At 40.0% G+C, this 9,367-nt stretch overlaps 1 long non-coding RNA gene across 1 annotated transcript; it reads left to right on the forward strand.

Annotated features, from left to right (window-relative positions):
- The first annotated feature begins 918 nt into the window (after positions 1-918).
- On the forward strand, positions 919-8,569 carry LOC141106195 (uncharacterized). Its single transcript, XR_012235690.1, has 3 exons — positions 919-1,098; positions 4,347-4,394; positions 8,316-8,569. It is a non-coding gene; the product is annotated as an uncharacterized lncRNA (long non-coding RNA).
- Positions 8,570-9,367: the final 798 nt, after the last annotated feature.

A 9,367-nucleotide genomic window follows, 5' to 3' on the forward strand; every position in this document is an offset into this window, starting at 1 on the left:
TCCTGGCCATGATGGCGTGGCCGATGATTAGGTTCAGACACATGCTTAATGGCAGCTCTGATATGAGATAGAGATCTTTTAAGTTTTGGCTGTGGTAATACAGAATTTGTTTGTAAGGAATGGCCAAATCACCCCCACTGGAGCAAAATGACCTTCAAAGGAAAAAAGCACATTCCTGAAAGAAATAAGTGGGCTAGTTTGCCCATATACAGGCGGTCCCCGGGTTACAAACAAGATAGGGTCTGTAGGTTTGTTCTGAATTTAAATCTGTTTGTAAGTCAGAACAGGTACACTTTTTAAGTGTAGCTCCAGCCCACAAAAATGTTTTTAAGCTTTTTTGGATAGCATAGGGAAGGGTTAAAACCCCTGTAACGTTTGTTTTACTGTCTTTTCCACTGTTCGGAATATTTCCCCTCACTTTCTGTCCCACAATTGGATTTTGAAAATTTTGGGTTGTTGTGAAAACAAGCCTTGGTGATAAAGCTTCAGTGGAGACACCTTTTTCATATAATAACTCTTACAGGAGTGAATTTCCCTTCCTATGGGTAGATTTCCTCTCACTTCCTGTTGTCTCCCTTCTTTTGTAAGTAGGAGTCATTTGTAAGTTGGATGTTTGTACCTAGGGGACCACCTGTAGTCAGTTTACAATCACATACCTATAGCATTACATCAGCTAAAGTGATGATCCTTATATGTCTTGTATGGCCCCTTAACCAAGATTTGGAGGCTTAGAATCCATTAGTGAGCCACAATAATAATAAGAAAAATATGTAATATGCAATTTCCCTATCAGCAAGGAGCACCAGTTCATGAATAATAAACATGTGAATGGTATGTGTTAAAATGCCTTCTTAATTTGTTGTGACCAGCCAGGGGAAGAATTTGCCCTCATTCTATTTCCTCTTACTTACAGTATATATAAAGGCCCCATTGAAAGCTATTCAAACAACAAATTCTCTTCAAACTCCTATATCTTCTAAGAAGGAAAACCAAATATAAAAGCAGATATGTCTGGAACAAAAAAATGTGCCAGCCAGAAGATCAAATGCCAAGATCCTTGCCAAAAAATTCCAATCTGCAAAGATCCATGCCAAGACCGTAAGTGATTTAAAAATGCAACTTAACTTTTATAACACTTGTACTAGGCTGTATGTACTACATTTATTGTAAAATGAATGTTTTTCTTGAAATTTGCTATTAAGTCTGAATATGTTCTTATGTCAGTTATAACTTATGCATCAGTTAAATCAATTTTAGCTGGAAATTACTATTTGAGCTACTCTGTTGCTAAATTCAAACTGCCAAAAGAAGTGCCCCACATTGAAAATTGTAAATACTTAGCCCCGCAACCTGTGATGGCACTGTAATGAAAAGAAATCACTACTTGAAGATTAAAGAGAGTCATATTTTCTGGAGTGGATTCTCTGGAGGTCACCATCATGTCCTGCAGTGATGTAGGAAATAATAAGAGAAACCACTAAGCCCAGCAGGGGAGGACCAGGAAACCAACATTCCCTCTTTATAGTGACTGTAAAGCTTGATTTTTTTAATTTAAATAACAAACATATTATACTTACCTGCTCTGCGCAATGGTTTTGCACAGTGTAGCTCCAATCCTCCTCTTTTCATGTCCCCCACTGGCACTCTCTGCTCCTCCTCTTCTTGGTGGGCCCCCAAGGGAAGTATCTCCTGAGCCACGCTGTCTGCATCCTTGGACACAGACAGTGCGGCTCAGCCCCATCCCCCACTCTTTGCTCACAGAATTTGATTGACAGCAGTAGAAGCCAATTACTCCCACTGCTACCTCTGTGAGCAGAGAAAGGGGAGAGAGCCACTGCAGGTGGGCACATCACTGGGTAGAAAGAACTTAGGTGAGTATTCAGGAGGTGTCCATACAGATACAGGAAATTTTTTTACCTTAATGCAGGGAAAGCATTAGGGTAAAACATGTCCAGCCTTTACAACCATTTTAAGCAGTGATTTATCTTCATTACAGGAGTGTTTGATGCCATGGGCAGTATTCATAATCTTCTTTTTAGGGGATACTTTAATTGGCATTTTGATTTTAATGACAGAGTTGTTTTATTAGGTACCATGCAAATTGCTATATTTTGAGTACTTGCTGTACTCTACAATATAATAGTCTCTACATCATAGGGGTACACCCCAAAGCCTATTGCATTAGGGTGTGCACCCCAAAGCTCAAAAGCTCAAACACATTTGTGTGTGTGTATATATATATATATATATATATATATATATATATATATATATATATATATATATATAGTTTTTATTTATTTATTTTATTTTATATTATTTTTTTATTCAATTGTTTTAGGAGCCCCATTAGGGGGCTGTGGTGAAATAACAGGGATTTAAACAGGGGGGAATCTGTTCCACACTGGGTTATTAGGGTGTGCCCAGGAACACCTGGCACACCCTGTGCGCACACCTATGCTCTAAATATTAGTCAAAGATGAATTAGACTATAGAGATGTGGAATGAAATAAGCATAAAATATGTTAAGCAGAACGTAATTTCAATTTCTGACTGGAGTTTACCTTAAAGTGGATGTAAACCCACCACTGACCCGTATAAACTATTGGCACATTATTAATGTATATATACATGCAAGCCTCCTGCATGTATCCCTACCTTGCAAATGTCACCCCCTTCAGCTGTCGGAGCCCCACAAAACTCTGAAATTGGTAAGTGATTCTCTTTTGCCGGAGCTCGGTGGGCAGAGTTGTGATGTCACAAGACTCCCCGCCCACTCTCCTATTCCTGAGTTTTGAGTAACATCCAGTCAAAAGTCAGGAAAGGCACCACTTGACTTCAGCATGTCCAATCATGCTGAGGTGCGGAGCAGCCAATCATGGGAGAGCTGGAGATGAAAGGGGGGATGTGAAGCTAGAATCGTAACACGCTCTCTCACTCCCTCATGCCGTTCACCAGAAGAAATCAGATGTCAGTCACAGCGGTAGGGAATGTGGTGACACAAAGTTATCTGTATGTCGTTTTTTATGTTGCTACAAAAAGACAAGAGGATTGCTCAGAGCAGGATTAACTCTTCGTGGCAAGACTGGGCACACATGACTTGACATCTTCTACTGTACCAGGTAGAAGTCCTCATTAAAAATAGTTTTTCAGGTTTACATCCACTTTAAGCAAGTGAAATTGAGGTAAAGTTTTCCGACTTTGCTTACCACTTGCTTTTACTGTCTCTACGACACATAAAAGGGTTAGTTACATAACACAGAATCATGTCATGGCTGTATTAATACCATTCAGAAGGACATACATTAAAGCCTAAGTTTAGTCCAAAAAAAAACAGCACAAGGGACTGTACCTACAATCAATGTGAAGTGTCTCTTGTACTGCTGTCTGGCTTAGTTAAAATCCTCTATCCTCTGATACCCCCTACCCTTGCAGCCATAATCTTCCATTGCCACAGGGGTTATTACAATCCAAGAGATCTGTCATATGCATCCGTTAGGCACATATGCCTGCCCTTTCCCTCCCCTAGCTTCCATGAATGAAAAGCACTTTATGAATGGAGCATGGGCAAATGAATGAAAGGTCCACTCCTCCATTCACAGATTATTTTTCATTTGTGTAAGTTACAGTACAGGTTCTATGAATGGAGGATGTGGGAGGAAAGAGCGGGCATAATTAACTCTCTTGAAGAGTACATATGACAGATCTCGTGATTCTTATTAGCCTCCATAGCACTAGAAGATTACGGTTGCAGGGTTGGTGGGGGGGAATCAGAGGACAGAGGATTTTAAATTAAACCGCAGCAAGCAGCACAAGGGACACTTCATATTAAAAGTAAGAACAGTCCCTTGTGCTGATTTATTTTTTTAATTGACTGAGATTAGGCTTTAAATAGACGTTAGTGCTGTGATTTCATAAAACACGGGCAAAACCATTGCACAGAGCAGGTAAGTATAACAAGTTTGTTATTTAAAAAAAATATATTTACAATCACTTTCAGCACATGGTCCCACCCCCAGGACCCTCTATGGTTAAGCCCATCATGTTAGAGGGGTGGACCTGGGACAGGACCAATTGTTGAAGCTGATTGGTTGATTGAAATTTTGCCTATGAAGACATTATTAAAGTGTGGCTTTTCTTTTGGATTATACTGAGATATGTGTGGAGGAGTAATGGACTCCAAACCAGCACATAAACTCCTGATGAGGGGTGCATTTAAGGGTCAGAGGGGTGTACTTTTCTTTGACTTTACAAAATGGACTTTATCACAGTTGCAATATTTTATTGATAGCATTGATATTAATAGTTGCCTTGAGTTCTCTACTAAAGTATGTTTGTTTTTTCAGCATGTAAACCTCAGGGTCAACGTGGCAACCTCTATGTTCGCCAACAAGGTAAAAAAGAGAAAGGCGTGATTGCCCTTTGTATGATATATTCTTTAAAATAAGTCAAGATTAAATACTTGAGCTGTATAGTGTGCAACAAAGTGCCACATATTTATTCCTCTCTATTTTTATAGCTGCCCTTATATTTGGACAATCCCCTTTTTTAAAAATGTGAGGCAGGCCTAAATGAGAGGCAGAGGTTCAGCAGAGGTTCTGCAAGCCATCCTAATCCATCTGGTGGCACTGCCCTACATGTACAGGCCACCGCTTTTCCTGGGGCTGGTCCACAGAGCTCTGCAGTGTGGACTTTTTTTAATGTATATATATATATATATATATATATTGTATATATATCAGTAGCACGGCTTGCAGTCCCTGCCTACAGAATATCAGCCGTTGTAAAATTATCAGGTTAGGCACCACATGCATGAGGAAACACATGACTCTGCAACACAGAACTCGGCGAGAACAGCACTTCAATAGGACAAGTCAGCAGTAAAAGACCATCAATCCTCCTCATATTCATTCCATACTTTACGCATGCTATGAGGCAAAGGCAGTAGGTAGAAAAGAAATACTTAAGAAAGGAGGGTTGGGGTGCTGGAGATGAAGAGAAGGAAATGGGGCAGGCTTCAAGAGGAACATTTCCCGACTCCTCAACCCTGGGAATTGTCTGTGGGTGAAATGTAATTGTTGAGGACAGTGTTGTCCTCAGCGACACTGAGGACTCAGGGTTTATTTTTTTTGTTGCAAACAATTTGTGGCAAACTGGGACTTTTATGATCAATTACCTGTAGAAGGAACCCAATTTTCCCCCCCTCCCCCCTAAAAAATAAATAATAATCCCTGCCACAGTTAATAGCTCCTACCACCTTGCCTTGCTTGTTCCACTTCTCTGGCACTTTAAAAGAGTAACATAATGTTTTCGCTGCTTGACCTTAGCTAACAAATGTTTAATATTTGCTTGCAAGGTAAATCCTGCTTTGGACCTCAATGTTTGTATCCTGTGCAAGTGCCCAGGCGCTGAAAAAGTGCCTTACAATGATTTTCACAGATGGACCTGGGTATAGTCTCTCAGACACAAAAGGCATAAAAAAACCTGACGGGAGTTATAATCCTTACTTACTCTATCCAAAATGGAAAAAAAAGTTTTGCTTTAGCTTTTCTTTAAGGTAGAATCTAGTACTTTTAGAAACCCAACATACTACCAATGTTACTAGAATTGCAAATATGGCTTACAAAACACAATATAATGTGCCAAAATATTGTTTAACCACCTTCTGCCCACGCTATAGCTGAAAGACGGCTACAGCGTGGGCTTCCTTTCTTGGGAGGGCATAAATGGATGTCCTCCCATGATCGCACAGCCCTGTCCTTCAGACTCAGCTGAACACAGAACGAGGTAAAGGGCCAATCACAGTGGCCCTTTACCTTGTGATCAGCTGTCAGCCAATGATAGCTGATCACAGGATGTAAACACAAGCCGCTTATCCGCTTTTTTTCCCTCACACTGACAGCATGAGGAGAGAAGAAAGCTGATAACCAACTTATGTTATAGGGACATCGGCACTGATCATCAGGGCACTGATTATCAGTGTTCTGATTATTAGTGCAGTTCCACAAGTGCTGCAAGTTAGTGCCCACCAGTGCTGCCAATCATTGCCCACCAATGCTGCCAATCAGTGCCCATCAGTGCCATCTATCAGTGCCCATCAGTGCTGCTAATCAGTGCCCATCAGTGTCACCTATCAGTGCTGCCTATCAGTGATGCCTACCAGTGCCTATCATTGCCCATCAGTGCCACCTATCAGTGCTGTCTATCAGTGCCCATCAGTGCCGCCTATCAGTGCAGCCTCATCAGTGCCTCCTAATCAGTGCCCACCAGTGCCACCTATCAGTGCCCATCAGTGCAGCCTATCAGTGCCTATTAGTGCAGCCTCATCAGTGCAGATCAGTGAAGGAGAAAAATTACCTGTTTGCAAAATTTTATAACAAACTATGAACAATTTTTTTCCCCAAAATTTTCTTTTTTTTCCGTTGATTTAGCAAAAAATAAAACCCAGAGGTGAATAAGGTTGGACTTGATGGACATGTGTCTTTTTTCAACCTCACCTACTATGTAACTATGTATGTAATAAATACAACCAAATGAAAGCTCTATTTGTGTGAAAAAAATGATACAAATTTCATATGGGTATCACGCAATTGTCATTTAAAGTGAGACAGAGCTGAAAATGTAAAATTGGCCTGGGCAGGAAGGGGGTAAAGTGCCCAGTAGGCAAGTGGATAAAGGAAATACGCTACAGAATTTATGAACAGTGGGATTTAAAGACAATTAAAAATAATTAAAAGAGTGGTTTTGTGAACCACTGGCCTGATATATTCTAACAAAATCAACATGTAAAAATCAGGAATTGGATAAATATGTAACTCATCTAATAACTTCTATATCAGCAGCTATAATTGTTGTAACCAGTTAGTCTACAGCATACGCTGTACAACTGGTTTCCTTACCAAATCCTCAGTTGGAGTATCACTATTAAGGTTACAATTAAGGCAGAAAAATAAAGATAAGGTACACTGCTTTATGACTGATCTGTAGAACACCAGTCTCACCTTGTGTGGCTTAGGTCATAGAAAACGACTTTGTCTTTAATAAACCACTCAGGACCAAAAATGTAGGTAATTAAACTGTTCATAGTTCAAGGTCATAAAGAGTAATTATCCTTCTTCTATTTCTGTACATTGAACCATTCTCCTCTCTACACCCAAGTAGGTTTGGGACAAATGAAATAATATTTTTTCTTTAATAAATTAATTTGCATCTATGCTTTTTATTTTAGTGACCATTTCCAGTGTTATAAACTGGCTGCTGGCTTGAATGAAAATCCCAATGAGGACTAAAGTTGAGCATACACCGCTCGAATTTCAGTCACTTCTTGCTGAATAAGATTAAATTTGAGCTGTGTGTGACCCTGTTGGCTTCTTAAAGCTTGACAATAAAAGTTTAAGAGAATTGAAGGAAAAATTGAAAGGTGGAAAATTGTTGCCTGAACAGTGATTGCATTCTATCAGATGTAGTCACTGTTCAGATATTCAAGCAGCTAGGAGGCTGTGGCTTATTGATTACAATGCAGTAGTGCAGACTCCTCCATCCACACTAAACAGTACAAATGGAGGAATCTAATGATTTAATCTCATTTAGCCTACAAGTTGAACAAGAGAAATCTAGACATGTACGTGGGAGTTGAGTAAACATATCTGCTGCTGCAGACTGGAAATTGCCAGAAGTGAAACAAAATAATTATCTACAACCCATTGATGTTGGTTCCAAGAAAATGCTCCCTCCCGGAAACTGATCAAAAGAAAAGTTTGGTTAAAAACCTAATCTGCTAGCTGAATAACTAATCTATACATAGAAAAAGAAACCATGGCTTTAAGGCATTTTGGTAATTTTATCTTCTATCTACATTTTAACATGATGATGTGGGATCCTCCGCTCAAAGAGGGGCTTAAACCAGAGTGCTTGTGTCTCATTACCTCCAGGAAGAGAAGAGCCCCAGGTGCTGGCTAAATGCTGATGCAAGTAGAAGAGGACAAGAAGACCTGGACAGCCGCACCCTGGAATGAATAAATCCGTCTTTTTATTCAAAATACAGGATCATGGGGTACACGAAACACGACTGTGGGGTGGTACAAAATAGCTGACGCGTTTCACACTTACTCAGAGTGCTTATGAGTAAGCACCACTTGGTGTAAGTGACAGATTTATCCATTCCGGTGTGCGCCTGTCCAGGTCTTCTTGTCCTCTTCTACTTACATATTAACATGGCTGCTAGATAAAAATTAACATCACCTGTAGTCAATTGTGAAAATATATTTTACACTAAGCAGTAATTTATTACTAATGGAAGATTTCTTTCTTGGCAGATCCATGCAATCCTTGCAAGCCTTGTGTTGTCCCCGTCTCCTGCTGTCCTGATCCCTGTGATCCTTGTCAGGGCAAATGAAGTTTTTGCTGTGATTAATGAAGATATCTTGCTTGAGCCCAAACTCTGAGATACTAATTTACTTCTCTGCAAAATACTTACAACACATCCGAGTTTAAATTGGTTAAATCTTGCATCTTGTTACAGCTCGTTAGTTAACTCTGCTCAATTAAACGTTAAATTGCTTGCTCTAAATATATTTCTTTGTTTTATTATACAAGCTGCAATGGGGTGCCAGATTATTGAAATATAGCAAACTTTCCAGTACTGATGTTCAATACACTGCTGTAGTAAATTGTTAATATTGCTGTTTTCTTCATGGAATTCTGGTGGTTTTTAACTGATTGGCCCCGGCCACATGCATATATGCAGCCTCTCAGCGAGAGGGCCTTAACGCCGAGAAGCTGTTTATATGCATATCTAAAGGTAAACAGAGCTGTGCCGAGAGCAGCTACCAGCGGCTAATGGAAAACTTCTGATCTCTACTGGCGATCGGGAGCTTTCCAGTCATGTGACCGCTGTGTCAGCCAATCACGGTGGTCACATGATCACAAACCCTGGGAGGTGCCGGCGCCAAGAGGTTAAATAAATGTTCACATGTGTATGTGAACTATGTGTCTAATAGGAAAATTACCAAGTTAAATATCTCAAATGATTTCCTCAGAACCAGGCACAAGCTATTCTAAAGCTAACAAACTTAAACCTATCCCTAACCCTTTCTAACCCATGGCCAGGTGGGAGACTCCCAAAAAACGTTCCCATAAGGCAATAAATGGCTTTTCACAACAACAAAGAATAGTTTTTTCACAAACAAGGGTACCCCATCTGGTGGGCCCATATTTGGGAGCAGAATTGAACCCCAATTTAAACTGGGGCAGGGAAAAATTTGAGATTCTAACACCTGGCACCGAGTTTTTGATACAGTATATTTATGAATCAGTTTTTTTTTTTTAGCACCCAAACATTTGAAAAATATATGGTGTGGCCCTTATG

Source organism: Aquarana catesbeiana, linkage group LG08 (assembly GCF_042186555.1).
Source record: "Aquarana catesbeiana isolate 2022-GZ linkage group LG08, ASM4218655v1, whole genome shotgun sequence".
NCBI lineage: Eukaryota > Metazoa > Chordata > Amphibia > Anura > Ranidae > Aquarana > Aquarana catesbeiana.